This window comes from Periophthalmus magnuspinnatus, chromosome 1 (genome assembly GCF_009829125.3).
Source record: "Periophthalmus magnuspinnatus isolate fPerMag1 chromosome 1, fPerMag1.2.pri, whole genome shotgun sequence".
Classification (NCBI taxonomy): Eukaryota; Metazoa; Chordata; class Actinopteri; order Gobiiformes; family Gobiidae; genus Periophthalmus; species Periophthalmus magnuspinnatus.
Window position 1 is genome coordinate 28596358 of NC_047126.1, and position 15959 is coordinate 28612316.

Consider the following 15959-nt stretch of genomic DNA (forward strand, 5'->3'; position numbering starts at 1 on the left):
TAAGGACAAGCTGCTGGGCAATTTTAAGCCAACTATTATGGTGAATCTAGATATGTTTATGCAAGATCGGGGTCATTTTCTTTGTGGTCAGCTGCAGAAAATCAAGCAAAACAATAATCTTCCAACACTTCCTGGAGCCCCCATTTTTATCTTAGTTTAAACACATGATGTTTGATGATTTGCAAATGTACATTTTGATAATGGCATAAAAATTGCACAACCATGTCAACGTTAATGCTTGCCATATTTGCACTAATTACTATAGACTTATCATAACGGCTCCGCTTGTGGTGTGAGCATATAAAATGGTGTTTCTAAATGTTCTGTGTCGAAATTCAAAAACAATGCCTATAAACTGAACATGTTGAAACAGCCTCCCTCGAGACATGCTGCGTTCATCTGTTATAATCTGGATCTGAATGCCCTGCAAATTATTCACACACCTTTATTGGACTTCACAAATCACAAATATGACCACCCAGAAAACACAGCTTACCACCCACACACTATGAACATATCACTCAGCTGATGCCGGTTTGGACGATGAGTGAAAGAGGCGTATTGGCGCAGTAATCTCATTTGATGGGGAGGTGAAACATTAGAAAGTCCTGTATAAATAGATATTAAGTATGGGAATGGGGAAGGCGAGGTGTTCCCTGGAGGCAGAAATCATAATGATCACGCCAAATAAGGTGTTGATGTTGTATTGTAAAAGGCTCCAGAGGGAATTTTAGTGTGTGGTAAACACTAGCCTGAAGTTGACCTAGAGCTAGTTGTACCGTAAAGTCGGCAATAAACAGCTACAAGATCCATGTAGGCCCATGTATACTTCACAGGGCAGAAGTAATAAAGATTTTAAGATTTTTGCCCCCAGATACAAAAATGTCAAACTCGATTTTGAAATTAAGGAAAAGACTTGATGCTCATTAATATCGACAATAGAATGTGAAAATATTCCAAACGTACATGAAAAACAAATAGTTTCTTTTACTGACTTACAAACAGTAATTTAAAAATCCTTGAACATCATGGCTTTTTTGAAAAATGTATGCCTTTTTCTTCTTTTTAAAGCACAATCGAATACCACCTGGCGACTACAAATCAAAGCAGATGCAAGAATTCGAACAACTCGGCCTCGTACATGCACAGCTTTATCTTAACACTTTCATGTGAGGAGATAAATGCACAAAACGTGACTGCCCCACTCTCTTCAAGGCTCATGGTTAAAAAAAAAAGGGTTGTGGGTGCATTTGTAGTACATTTAAATTAGATTATATAGGGAAAATAATACAAATCTGTCCTTCATATCGTGCCAAAAATATCGCCAGAGCTTATCAGCCTTCGGCATCGGCATTGGCCATGAAAAAAACCCATATCAGTCGATCTCCAACTGCAACACTGCCATCTGGTGTTGTTAAATGGAATACCAAAGCTTGCGTTACTTGCTCTATCTTGGCTTCTGTAGTAGCACTTAAATTTTAGAAAATCAACCATGAACATTTGAAGAACATCTAAGTCTGTCAGTCAGCGTTAACCAAGCAGCTGTTTTGAAGTTCACTGGACCCCCGTCTCTCCAGCATCCCGCCATGTGCAGTGTACCACCTCAACTACAGATCCCTCCGCCTGGTATCTGTCTTTACCAGACCCTCGACACTCCATTGATGTGGGCCCTTCTTGTGTGGGATCTGAGATAAAAGACAGCAGGAAGGGACTAAATAGACGTTGGCCTCCAAAGTCTTCGTGTGGAGTATTTTGGAGAGTCTAATGTGCAAATGATAGCAGTTCATCCAGGCAGCGTGTGTGGTCAAGTGGTGACACACATGCCCACACACACCGTACACTGCACACGCACTCGCTCCTGGGTCTTTGGTGTTCATCTGGTCAATCAGTGGAAGACCTGCAGGCTGTGGGTATCTGCTGTGGCCTGTTCCAGTAACTCATGATGAATTGCAAAGCACACGAGAGCACGAATGTTTGGTGGAGATGTAACGCATAAAGAGGTTGTTTACTGGTACAGTTTTCTGTGTAAGTTTTCAGAGAAATTATGTATACAACTCATAATAAACAACTAGAAAAGGAAGCAGAAACACTTAAGTAACTATCACATAGGGATGGGCGATATGGTAAAAAAGACAATGTGTACCCTACCTTACCTGAGCTCCAGACTTTCTACTCAATATTATAGACCTCATTTAAATGCTGTTTTAATTGTAATGTAACCTGCTAACAAATGTCATTGTGTATTGTGTGTGAGTCATTTTTTTAGAACAAAAAGATGAGTCTTGTACAGATACTCGTCCATGGATCACACTCAGCACAGAGTCTGTCTGCTGCTGCTGTGAGAGCGGTGTTAAGTTATTACTCAATATAAATACATTTAATGCAAATTCTAAGCATTTAACGTCTCTGACATTGTGCGCACCTCACATAAATATCTAAAAAATTCTAGTTCCACATGTGCAAGTGCTTCAGAAAATACTCACAGAGACACCAAAAGTAGAGGCAAATGCTTTTGATCAGCAGCGCAAATGGTCCTGCATCACAACTGCACCCTGCATAAACTAATGGCACAAGCAACAATCACGGTTGATCGTTAGCATTATCATTAGCAATAGCAAATTACATGTGTTGCACCTTGTATCCACTCGATAATGTACACAACAAGTAAACACTAAATACATTGTACAACTTGTGTTATGGAGGTTCTGGGAAGCAGCGCTGTGCGGGGTACGAATGGAAATGAGAGGCCATGACCTCATTGTCATTTACTGTAACACACATTGCAGCTAATCCATCAGTTCATTAGCCCAGCGATCAGCAGTGAGGCTCCCTTCTGCTGTGGGTCCAGAGAGTATGAAGGGCGTTTGGGAGATGGGGTAAGGAGGGGTTTGTTTGTCTATGTCCAATTTTACCAAAACCCTCTGGGGTTTATTATTTTGGGGTTTATAAATACAATTTGATCAAAAAGTTGTTATAATGTTCTGAAAGCAATGAGTATCAAAGGACAAAAAATGTACTCATTTGTATGGATTTGCTGTGAGTATATAGATCGTAACACTGAAGAGCGCTCCCGGGTGGAATATAGACAGCATGTGGGACAGCTGATCAGTCCCTGGGGATCTACTCTGACATGAGACAAAGCTTGTTCATTAAAGAGTTTGTTGTTGTTATCACGTTGGGGGGCCACCTGTGACCATCTCCCAATATGTACCATGTATCTACTCTCTTCCATCCGCACACACAAAACCCACCACAGGCGAGCCCACCACAGAAGGTACACAGATGTGCCGCTGGCTAAAGGCAGAGGTAGGTCCTGCTCTCTCTCAGTCTCTCTCTGTCTCACAACTGATAGCTCTCAACTGGCATATGGCTGTAATACTGGAATCTGACATCATTTCCACAGCAAACCAGGGCCGGAGGAGGAAGTCAGATTGTAAGACTATTTAATGTAAAAGGAATATTCATGAGTTTCAAAAGGCAAGTATGGCTGCAGATAAGAGAAGCGTGTAATCACAGGGTTCCACTTCAGTTGGCTTTGTGTGACAGCCGGTGATTGATTTTGTTTGTGCTGGGGAATTCTGAAAAATATATGTTTAGCCTAAATTCAGAGCCACATCAATCAGTCGGACCACCAGCCTCTTCCTCAACATGAAGCTTAACACTTTCTGTCCTCTACGTGCATATATCACTAAAGGCAACATCCACTTAGCTGCAGTAACAGGACTCACAACCACTTGGCTTGGTAATTACGGCAATACATGTATACAGCATACTGTCACAAATACTTTGTGGTATCCTCGCAGGCAATGTTTGTGGCAGACTGGTTGCAGAGAGAAGGTTATTTGAGGCAAGACACTCCTTTTAACTAAATTTATTATCAAGGGTTCTCACTCAAGGACATCTGAAGTACTAAACAAAGGCCTGCGGAGAGTTATAAGGCTATTTGTTTCTAAAAACCATTACTCAGGTGTTTTATTTCTCAAATAAATCACATGTATTGTCAAGCTATAGCACCAAGAGTTCTTCAAATCCATAATTAACAGGAAGCTATCTTGACCACTAACACATGTTTTTCTCTTTGGATTGCAGGAGAGAACCACAAAATGTGTTGACACGGTTCAGAATTCTATTTGCATTAAACACACTGGAAACTGTCTCACTTCCTGACAACAGCATGGTCGGCTCCCTACCTCATAAAACCTGTTGATCTCATTTTAACTTACTTCAATAAAAAATAATTTTAAAGGAAGCCCCCCTGCTTGTTTATTCCACACATTTTCTTTTGATCTGGTCTTGCAACAAGTGCCTGAGCACCTTACTGTAAATCATTGAGTGCAATAATGGGGTTGGATGTGGAAAATGGGGTGAACGGGGGTGTTCAACAATGCAATCCGCAGTGCTTTCATCTCTTCTGATAAGTGCCATACCTAATCAGGTTAAAGCAGCACATGCCATGGAAAAAGAGGAAATTCCGAGCAAAACGGTAACGTATCTGTTCCGCTCTCATGCGTCGCATTCCTCTGGCTAATTAGGAGTAAATATCTGACCCCGAAGAGAAAATGTCCACATTAGTCCAAGCAGTCAGTCGGTGTGGTCCATCTGCGCTCCCCCTTTAGTCTAATTTGGCCTCACAACAGGACACAAAAACATAGGGAGTTCTCAGAGGCGTTCTGTCTTTCTTCTTTAGCTTCCCTCCTGTTTCAGACCCCATCATTACTGACGGCCAATCACTTGTTCTTATAGCAGATTATTCTGCCAGTGACCTCCAGGCTATGGCACGGTGCTCCCTGACACTCTCTTTTGTCTTGCCACAGATATACTTGAGCGAGTTTTCAGGGGCCACTGACAATGTAAAGACATCTGGGTGAATCTAGTGGTAACCGTCAATATTGGCTACACTATCAGCCTTAGCAGTCATTTTGGAATAAAATTTTAAAAAAGTAATAGCTCAGAAAATTCTTGTTTTCCTTTACCCCATACACACCCTCTGCAGTCACTCTGTGCCTCTATTTTTTTTTCTTAAATGATGATACACATAGGATTCTGCAAAGTTCCATAGTCATTTAGCCACAAATGAAAAACAATATGGTAGACCATTGTGTAATTTTGTTGTGATGATGGGTTAGGTTTAGTCTTGACTTGTTTCTATAGTTTTACATCAATATTGTCATTTTAAATATCCAAAACATAGAGTAAGCCATGCTTAGCTTCCGAGATCTGACGAGGCCACAACCAGGTCATCATTGTTATTCTTTAAAATTAGTCACTTACAATGTTAAAAAATCATCAAACTGAGCTTTTATAAATGAATCTGTTCCCTCACGTGCTTTAAGTCATCACAGCAGACATCCAAGGGTCTACATGCAGAATGTAAGGAAGCTCAGCTATGGACCTGTTCTAATTCTGATGTGACTCCAAACGTTGCAGCAGCGGTGATTACTGTTTAAAGTTTAGCTTGGGTTTCCCAGCACGTTCATCTGCCCAACCCATCTGCATCAGCTGTTTCTTCTTAATCCAGGTCTGGATGAGGCTGCACAGGGCCAAACATTATTTGCTTCTGTACCTACACAGTCACAATCAGCACTATAAAGATGCTGTGCTGTTTCCCTTTTGCTCCTATTTTAAACATTAATTTACATATTACATTTACAGCAGAAAAAAGTGATGCAGTTTCTAATTATGAATCACGTGCAACACACTGGTAATAGTTAATCAGTCTGAACTGGAGTTTAAAAAAATGTGTAACAAACAACTCTGTTAAAATTGTCCTTAGCCTTGCATGCTTCAGTAATTTAGGGGAAACAACCTGTATAAACTATCCCAATGAGGCCTGAAATCCATTTTTATCTGACAAACACCAACATTTTCTTGATTTGGCTAATCTGCAGGAAAAACATGTTGCAAAGTGAATTCAGACCTGGCTTTATGCTCAAAGAAACAGCCAAAAATATTTTCATGTCATTGTCAGCTTCACATCATAATCAATTTCATTTGATTTTCTGCTCATGGGTCTGACAGCTAAATCAAAACAGTCCTTGGTAATTTGGCTGCTCCCATTCACAGCCCATGTATTTATAAGTGCACAAACAGACTCACTTTATGTCTCATCAGCTGACGTACACAGCCCGCCACACACATCGCTGCAGGAAGCAGGCCGCTGTAATACACTTGAAGCTGTTTACATTACATTACACAGAGAGGAAAGTGCTGGAGAGGAACACCATCATCCCAACCCATGATCCTGACCTATGTGCAAGTGGATGTCAAGCCGCAGTGCACATGGTTCCAAACTGGAGACGACTCAAGAACAACATCAGCTGAGGTTTGGCACGGAAGAAAGCAGATTGTTGCATAGAGTAAGTGTGATGGTAGACCAATAGAAAGACAGTTTTTATGCACTGAAGTGATCACAACATGGAGCAGGGCTTTGACATGGCCCCAGCATCATGACAAACATGATATCTGAGCTTGTTTGGCACTGAAAAAAAGCTTATATTTTAGGTTAAATTAGCTCTAAACAGGTAAATGTAAAAGGACTGCTTTGTGTATCCATCTGTACAGTGATAAAACAGCTCTCTGCAAGAAACAAGAAAAAAACAGGGGAAGACTACTATACGACTATGGTAGAGTTTGATCATGCAAATCTAGCCTTAATAATGTTTATTATCACCCTAGAGACTAAATTCTTACATAAAGCATTGAGTAATGTGTAATTTTGAGTTTTGAATGAGTTTTGAAGCAAAAATGTTGTGGTGGTGGCATCAATGGCAGCTTTTTCAGGATAGTGGTAACAATGTAAAGCAGTGGGTTGTATCAGTTTCACTGTTTATGGGGCATTAGTCTACAGCGAGGGAGTGGAGAGGTCATTACTGGAATATGTAGAGGCAGTTCGTTTGTGGAGCAGTGCTGTAAGCCACATCCAGTCCCCACACACACTGCAGAATGTGAGGGATCTCATGACCACATGTACAGCAGGGTGGTTCACTGTGTTGTTTTTGACTCTTTTTTTCACTTGAATTTACTCTGTGGAAGGTAATTAACTCGATGATCAGAAACCATATTTATTCCCTTGTGGTGAACCACTGCATTATTTCCACTTTGAAGTGTTTTCAGAGCAAAAACAACAACATCTAAGTGCTTCCAGATATTAGGACAAGAGCTATTCTCAGCTCACTGTGACCTTTTTTTTCGTTGGAAGGGTGGAAATTGTGGTGAAATGAAGTAATTCATGTGTACGCATGTGTTGTATAAGTTCTACCCAGTATGCATCTTTGTGGTGTTCCACTTCATTCAGTTTTGTTTTCTGTTCAAAATCACAACCAATTATAATCATGAATGAACAATTTTACAATAAAATATCCACACCTTCTACATATAAGCATTCTTCATAAAATTAGAAGATTGTTTTAAATAGAAAAAAAATCTACTAAATGCTCAATAAATTATGTTGCATTTGAATTCTTTCACATCATTTTTTTCTTTAGTCCCTCTCGATTTGAACCTTTACTGTATAAGAACAATTGTAACACTTTACAATCTTTTGGTCTATACAAAAATACTTCACCATTACAACCAAACAACAATTTATATTACCCAAGAGGTGCCCATTTATAACTTAGGGGAAAATGCAGGGTCATTCTTCTTTCCCTGACTTTCATTTGTTCAGATGTCAAATATTAAGCCGCCCATTTTGAATCAAAGTTCTCTTACACTTGTATATGATTCACTCGCAGTGTCGGTCAGCGGTCTGCGGTCGGACTGTTGTTGTAGGCAGACAGCATGATGAAGTGTGCACAGAGCCAAAGAGAAAAGAAAGGGCTTCATGGGCAGTGATGTGTGACAGAAGATATCACAGAGGGTCAGCCGGTACTAGCAGCCACCACACCTCCCAGCATCCAGCCCAGACCGGGGCACTTGTGTCGGGCCGTTCAGGGTCACTGGAGGCTGGAGAAGTGTGCTGGGAGGCTAACCAATAGACTGCTTGTCTATCAGTTAACCTGTGTAGACAGCCCTGGTGTATCTACCAGGGCTGTCTACGCAGGTGGTCTGAGGCAGTAAAGAGAGTAGAAAGCATACTGAGGCTGCAAACAGGTAACCCAACCCTTCACACCCCTATTCTTCTGCTGCTGTTTCAATGCCTCAAGCATCCTTCTTGTTTTACCTGCTTTCTGCCCCACCCGGAGAACATAAGCAACATAATGTCTAACAGAGAAATATAAAATCTATAATAGTAAAACAGTTGAGCTTGGTCTTTCAAAGGCTGTTAGATTTAGTCTAATGAATTCAATACTTTTCTAAAAGTAGTTCAGAATTTGATATGGCTTTGGCTGGACCTTTGTACTTTGCTGTCATACCTGGATGTTCTAATAAGGTTCAAAAGACTCATTGTCTCATGGGATGGAACATATGTATGGAAAATTCATACAGTATTTGCATCTTTAAAAAGGTGCAAAAGCTGTTATGGAATAATAAAGAAAGTTTAAGCAGAATCCCAATTCCGTTGTCTCAGAGCACACTACTCTTATAGATGCATATACATTTCCCAGTGAAAGTTATAGGAGGGGACAGCCACAGCAAACAATAATGGCCTGTCTTTTTTCATCAACATTCTTCACAATGCATGGCCCAGACTGGAGCCAGAACACACTTAGGGATCCTACACATGGAGAAACAAATACATCACTTGGGTCAGGGGGTCAGGCTGCGTCATGATTACTAAGACCAGGCGGTCCATGTAGATGCCACTGTCGAGGAACGCAACATCCAGCCGCTGTCAGATGCTTCATCTCTGCACATAGCTCTACTTTCCAGCCATCACTATGTGTTTCTTGAGAGAAAGCCAAGCCCTTGAGCTGGAGACCCTCTGGGAGAGAATCGCTGTACCACACAGCCCCACTTGTAGCCCCCTTCACAAATGAGATCCCAGGTCTAATCAGAGACAGCTTGGCGTTGTGGGTGGAAACTAGCCACAAACCTCATCTTCAAATGAGTAGTTGCTACGAGAGAGGCCCCCCTGTGCTGTTGACTGGGGACGCTGAAACTCTGTCAATTCTCTTCACCACACAATGGAAAATGCCTTTGAATCACAAAACAATGGGTAATTATCACAGCAACCTAAGAGTAGATATGGAGTACCATATTAGTATACTGATGCCTCTAAATGAGCTGCAGCTTCTTGTGCTGTATAATTTGAAAGATTGTATGTGACTTTGTGGCCTGAACTCCTGTTGGTAGCCTGTGTTGAGGCCACAGGTCCTAACCATCAAGAAGAGGGAACTGAGAAGACTAGTCTGTATTTCAAGAAGAATTGTTTTGGGTAAGTCCAGCTCTGCTGACCGTTTCCCAGCCAGGGGTACAGGGACAGCAAGAATTTACCAAGTTTCAGATTTTAAAAAGAGTAGCATTTGAACTGTATGAACTTTGAAGAATCATTTACATCCAAGAATGTTTTTGCAGGATAACTTGGACATTATAATCATTAGAAAAGAAAATATTAGAGTGATACTTTACATTATATTAGTAAAGATGCTCATTATGCAACAAAGCGAATGTTAATTGGTAATATTGCTTAGTGGCCTGTTGTAGTAAAACTGGCACAATTTAAGAGCCTGTACTTGGTAAAAAGACCAAGTACAGGCTTGGTCTTTTTACCGTTTACTGCTTTTGCGCTGAGTCACAGTCTGAGCACAGCAGTGGACAACAGTGGTCTTAAGTAGCCCCTAAATACCCCAATCTTCACACACTTGTATCTAAACATCTGAACCCATGTTCTGTGTAAATTTGAGAACAAGGGTTTTTTACCCTTTGCTGAGATTGTATAAGAAATCTGCTGTGTGTGTCTGTAGTATACGTTTTGATCAGACCAAATGAAAATGATTAAATTAAAATGAGGTAAAAAAAAACTATCCTGTGCTGGATATATGCGACAGTGGATTGTGCTTGTGTATCCAACATTGTCCTGTTGGCTTGGGCTGGTATTGGGTGACTTAAGACTGGGTCAGAGACCACATGTCGGTGGAGCTGTGGTAAACTCAGAGTAGAGCATAGGAATGAAAGCTAAATAGAGCCCTGATGTAAAGCCCTATATAAAGTATGATTCATTCAACAAGATTCAATAATAATTTGATTAACTAACTAAAACATGTCTCCCTCTTAACACTAAAAGAACAAGTGGGGCACATCAGATCAAATCTACTGTAATTTAGGGTGACTGCCAAGCCAAGGCCACATCTATAAATAAGGTGGCACTACAGCAAACAAGTGCTAATTTCTGACAACCTTTCCTTTAACCTTACCTCATGATTATCACTTTGCTGTAGAGACATTTATCTTGCCTTCAATTACACAGAAGCCAACTCCCCTCACATTGTTAATAATAGAGTACTCTGGCTTGGGGCACACGTCTGGCCCACAACTGACTTTCAGCTACCTACACCACTGATGCCAGAGCAAATGACTCCGTCAGGGATAAAATTGGCTCTAACTTGTCATTACAAAATGGCATGAAGTCTAATTCAGACCACACCACGGTGGGCTCTATGAGATGTAAGTGATGCTTACAACTTGATGTCTACCTAAAGATTTAAAAATAACAAGAAAGAATTCATACCACTAAATTATTAGATTGTTTAACTTCACCTCAAACACATTTTCCTCATTGAATATATAGACTCTACATTGACCGAGAACAGTTGGAAATGGCCAAGAAAATATATAATATAAAATAAATATGGCAAACTACGGAAGCATAAGCTGCTCTAACAACAGACAACCTACATGCCTGTCCTGGAGTACAGTGGAGTTTTTAATGTAGAGGGTTCATTACAGCTGTTCAAACACTGGCTAGCCAAATGACCCATGTTCAAGCAAAACACAATGATCTACTCTGGCAGCATGTGCTAAAATAATGTGAAGGGGGGCATAGCATTTGTCATAATGCACAAGTCTGCATGGAGTCGGTTTGGGTCTTCATAAGACAAAAAGCAAAACAGGCAACGTTTTACACAAGGCCAGACAAATACATAAAGTAAGCCTGGAGTCTGGGCCCTCCACAAAGACTGTTTCACCTGGTGAGGAGGTCTTGGAATCCCACGTACATGTACAAGAGTGGGTACAGAGGGAGAGGCTCGCCAGTGTGCCAAAAATAGCCAAATAAAGAATATCTGTCACACTGTGACTTGTTGAGATTGGTGTGGTAATTAGTAAGATGGTTGGCCACCACCGCAAAGCAGTGTAGCCCAAAACAAACCACTGCAGAGAGGAAGAGAGTGCAGTGGAGTCTTTGCATGTCTGTATATGTCACACTTGGATCCGAGAGGGATTACCAAATTATTCCAAGAATAAGGAGGAATAGGAGGAAGGAACTATGAGGCCACAGTATGTACTGTCTTATTGCCTTAATGGTGGTAGCAATAAATCTGCAACAATCCAAATGGGCTGTTTAATCAACCAGCTCAATGCAGAGCATTTTGGAAGTAAAATCTGAGTTGTGTAGCAAAGAAAAAAAAGTTAAATAACTCAGATTCAAATTTCTCAGAGTAGCCACACTTTGCTATGTTGACAGTGCGGCAAACTCTTAGTCTTCTCTCATTGAGCTTCATGATAAAGTCACCTGAAATGGTTTCACTTCACAGGTGTGTCTTGTCAGGGTCATAAGTGGAATGCCAAGAGTCTGCAAAGCAGTGATCAAAGCAAAAGGTGGCTATTTTGAATATTTAACACTTTTTGTTTACTATATTACTACTGTATATATTTAATATATTTTCTATATTAAAATGTAAGTACTCTCTAAAATAAAGAAAAAACATGGGAAAAGTGTGTCCAAACTGTCAGTGTAATGTATACAGAGATGTACTAACCACAATCTTTGTGCAAAGGAACTGCAATATAAATACTGCATATCCCAACTGAAATGAGTCAATAAAGGAACATGCTGTGTTCAGGGGCTGAGCTGAGGGAGCTGGAAGATAGGTGAAGCAGCTTGCACACGGCCTATTAGCTTGATGTCTTGATCAAAAACTGTAATTTCAGCTAATTTAGGCTAAAAAGGAACAGAATTGGAGGTCCTCTCAACAGATACTCTGATCCAGATCCCCGGTGGACTATAATAGGTTCAATATGCAGTTGGCCATTCACTGCATATACATCAAATAATCCACCTTAATTATCTACATAAACAGTTCATTCACTTTTCACTGTGTTGCAGAGCAAATGCTTTCATCATTTATGTTTTCAATGTTTTCTTATAATTTTGAGTAATATTGATTTATGTCTAGACCTTGTAGCTTGCGTGATAGAGTAACAGAACAAGAATCTAGCCCAACAGACAGACGGTGTCTATGTCTACGTCTGCATTTGTTTGTTAGCTTAGAAGCTATGAAAATGCTACTGAAAGTAAGCCATTAAACCTTGCATAGCTCACCATATAAAAGCCATAATATGTTTTGTAGGAGGGATTGGGGAGGATCAAAGGCACAGCAGCAGATATGAGTTTGTGTTCCTGACTGGTCGTGGAGGGGGGCCGTCATACCAGACATAGTGAGCACATACATTTCCTAAGGCGTCCTGAGGTTCTGCATTGCTCGTTGGGAGTTCAGGGCCAGATTTTTGACAGTGATGCCTGTGTCACAGCCCTCATCCTCTGGTCATTGTGTAGTCCCTTGTGGGTGGTGAAATGAGCTAATAATGATGACCGCTTTGATACACTTTCACCTTTTCACACACGTGGACAGATGAGATCATGCAAAAGCAGCTACCTACAGTATTCACAGGGATCTTCTGTGCATTTTATGTTAGATAAATCGAAAGAATTTATTATTCTATTAGAAAGAGTAATATAATCGCTTATACTGTGTCTAATCTAACATTGATATAATTTTTTCCATAAATAATTACTAAATAATGTATAATAATTTGTTGGAATTTGCAAGTTTGTAATATTAATCTTGAGTTTATTATCCAGGACAGAGGTAAGCTACTATTGTAGCCACAGCTGCCCTGGGGCAGACTGACGTAAACTGGTGTCACCTTTTCACCTTATTCCAGAAGTTGTTGTGCCCATGTTGTCAGTAAATAAGTCCTATACAGACTACAGAGCCATTTTAAGCCTCCCAGAGAATCATGCAATGTTGACTTGTTGGTCACATGAACAATTGAACGTTTTACACAAATTAACCTACTTTATATCATATTTTAGTGGCAAAAACTTTCCCAAATTCTCCATTGTGGGCGGGGCTGAATAAGGTCAACAGAACAAAGTAGAACAGGGGCTATGAAAGTTGTTCAGACTTGAAGATAAACAAATTTCAACCAAATAATGCAAATAATCCAACAACTAATGTATGCATATAATGAGTTTTAATTGTTAATTGGTATGCTTTGCACGCTGTCTGTATGGGTGGGAATCCATTTCAAAAACACTCTGTTTGATTTTTTTTTGGACATCCAACTCTTTGAAGGGAATTGAATTAGATTTAAAATGACTGGTGTTCTACTTGTATTAAAACAATAACTTTGTATTTACCCCAAAAGTCACTTTATGTAACTCAACATGATGCTGAAGTAGGAATGAATGGGCATTTGTTCCTACTCCTGACATAATTAGCTGTCATTTTGTCTCTTTATGAAGAACATCAACAAACCCCAGTGAATGACATCATCTTGTTTGGCCAAGTGTATCCAAACAGAGAGTGAGACAGCATGGAGCGTAGTGTCCCGATCCAAGCCCTCAGCACTCACTCCCTCGGGCCAAGCAGACCTGGCTACTAAGAAGAAAAATGTGCCAAATGTCCACCAGCACCCCCCACTACCAGCACACTATTATTTTGCCCCTCTCCACGTACTTGAAAGCTTGGTTACATCATCCACAGTGTCCACATTTCAATAATGCCTCTTGCAGTCTCCCACTGGTTACAAGACCCATGGGGAGCTAGTGTTGAGAAAGATAAATACCACAATGCATGACAAAGAATAACAGTTTCAGGGAATGTTTTGACAGAAAGCAGGCACTCATTTCACTCTAGTATTACAATCAAACATAAACTCTATCTTGTTTGTTACAAACTTGATTGAACAGAAACACTACCTAACATAATTTTATGGAATCATCATGTCATTTCAGTGTATGCTGACTACAACTGAGTAAAACTGAGTATCTAGCTACAATGTAAAGGCTGATATCTGATCCACTTGGTTTTCTGGTAATCCGACCAAGTAGTTGTGGAAGTGTTTGTAAATTAACTCAGAACACCCCCCCAGGCCCCCTCTCCCATCTCTCTCTTCAGTGGTGGAGGGGGGTTCGAGCCCCATGCAGGCCCAGCCATAGCAGACATTTTTGTGGTGAAATCATTAAACCCACGTGCAGTGCTCTCTCTGTGGTCACTGGGGGTCGTGCTCCTCTGCCTTTAGCTGAATAAATCATAAAGTTTGCCGGGGACCACACAAGAAGACAGCCCTGTGTACAGCCAGTCAGCCAGCCCATCCAGTCTGTGCAGTCAGCAGCGCTAAACACAGGCACACACATATACACTCCAGCTTGTTTTTTGTCTTTTTCAATACAACACAAGCAGTAAGAATACAGAAACAGAATAAAATGCATTAAAACTGCAGGACATATTTAAAGGGACATATGCATGTCACCAACTATACTGTCTATTACTAGACTCAAAGACTAAAATGAAGAAGTGCCAATAACAAACTATAGTGCAGGTCAATAAGGTGTTCTGGTAATTTGACATCACAGTGTAAGGATGCCAAGATTCACCATTTAATCAATATTTGTAATTATACAATCAAATCATAATCATGACAATTGTAGAAGCAAAAATATTTCAGAGAATTAATACTCAATATTCTGGCTGTTTATGTCACACTCACTTTCTTATTTAAAAAAGCCAGTCACATATTTTAATATTAGACAAAACTATTTAGGTTTTTCCTTTTTTTGGCCATTGTGCCAATAATTGTGAATATCCTTGATGTCATTTCTCACAATGATGATAACAACACAAAAACTTTATATCTCGACATTCCATAGTCTAACATGTCAAAGGAAACATCTAGTATATAACCTTCAAAACTCATACGTGAGGTTTATGGGTTTATACAAAAGAAAAAAATCTATGCAATTTCTCATCCAGGTATGACAATATTCAAAACAATAACTTAACTTAAATTAACTTAATAGGATTTTCTTCTTTCTTTTCTTTCTTAAACCCTTCAATTGTAAGGTTTTACAAAGACTGTTTGTCTCTGGACTTATATACATAGCTCCAAGTGATGAGAAATTTATAAAAATCTTACAGCTGAAGAAGATGGATGATCACTGAAAAGTTTTGAGAAAAAAAATACAGAACAAAATAAAGTTGACCTAATAATATTGTTTAAAGTACAAAAGCAACAAATCCTATACACCCTAGAAGTGTAAATGCACATAATTCTAATATTATTACAAAGTTCTGGAAATGTAAAGTATTGCACACATATCATTTATCAAAATCTGGTAATGATAAGTTCATAAAACAAGCTCCAACATAGACGTGACATTGGAAAAGTTCAGGGTCTAAAACAGACGTCAACAACACTTGCTTCTAACATCATATTGGACAGGGCTGAAAAAGCAGCACATATTTGTGTGCTGTGGGCTCAAGAGCATCATAAAGGGGAGAGATCCTCTGTCTGGATGAGCTAGCCAGACTGATCCTTCTGCCCAGCCTGGACTGCTGCAGGAGGAAGCCCTGTGCTGATCCCGTCTGCGAAGCACATACCGTCTGGGGAACACTTAGTCAGGCCTGGCTGAGAATGTCCGCATATTTGTGTCTGTGTTTGCAGGATGCACCTATTAATTTCATTTGGGACCAGGACACATCGCTCCTAAATATGTCAGCCAGGGTGTTTGGGAGCACTGCACAGTCATGTTTTCATGTTAATTTGTATGCCAGAGAAGTGAACAGGATGTTTTC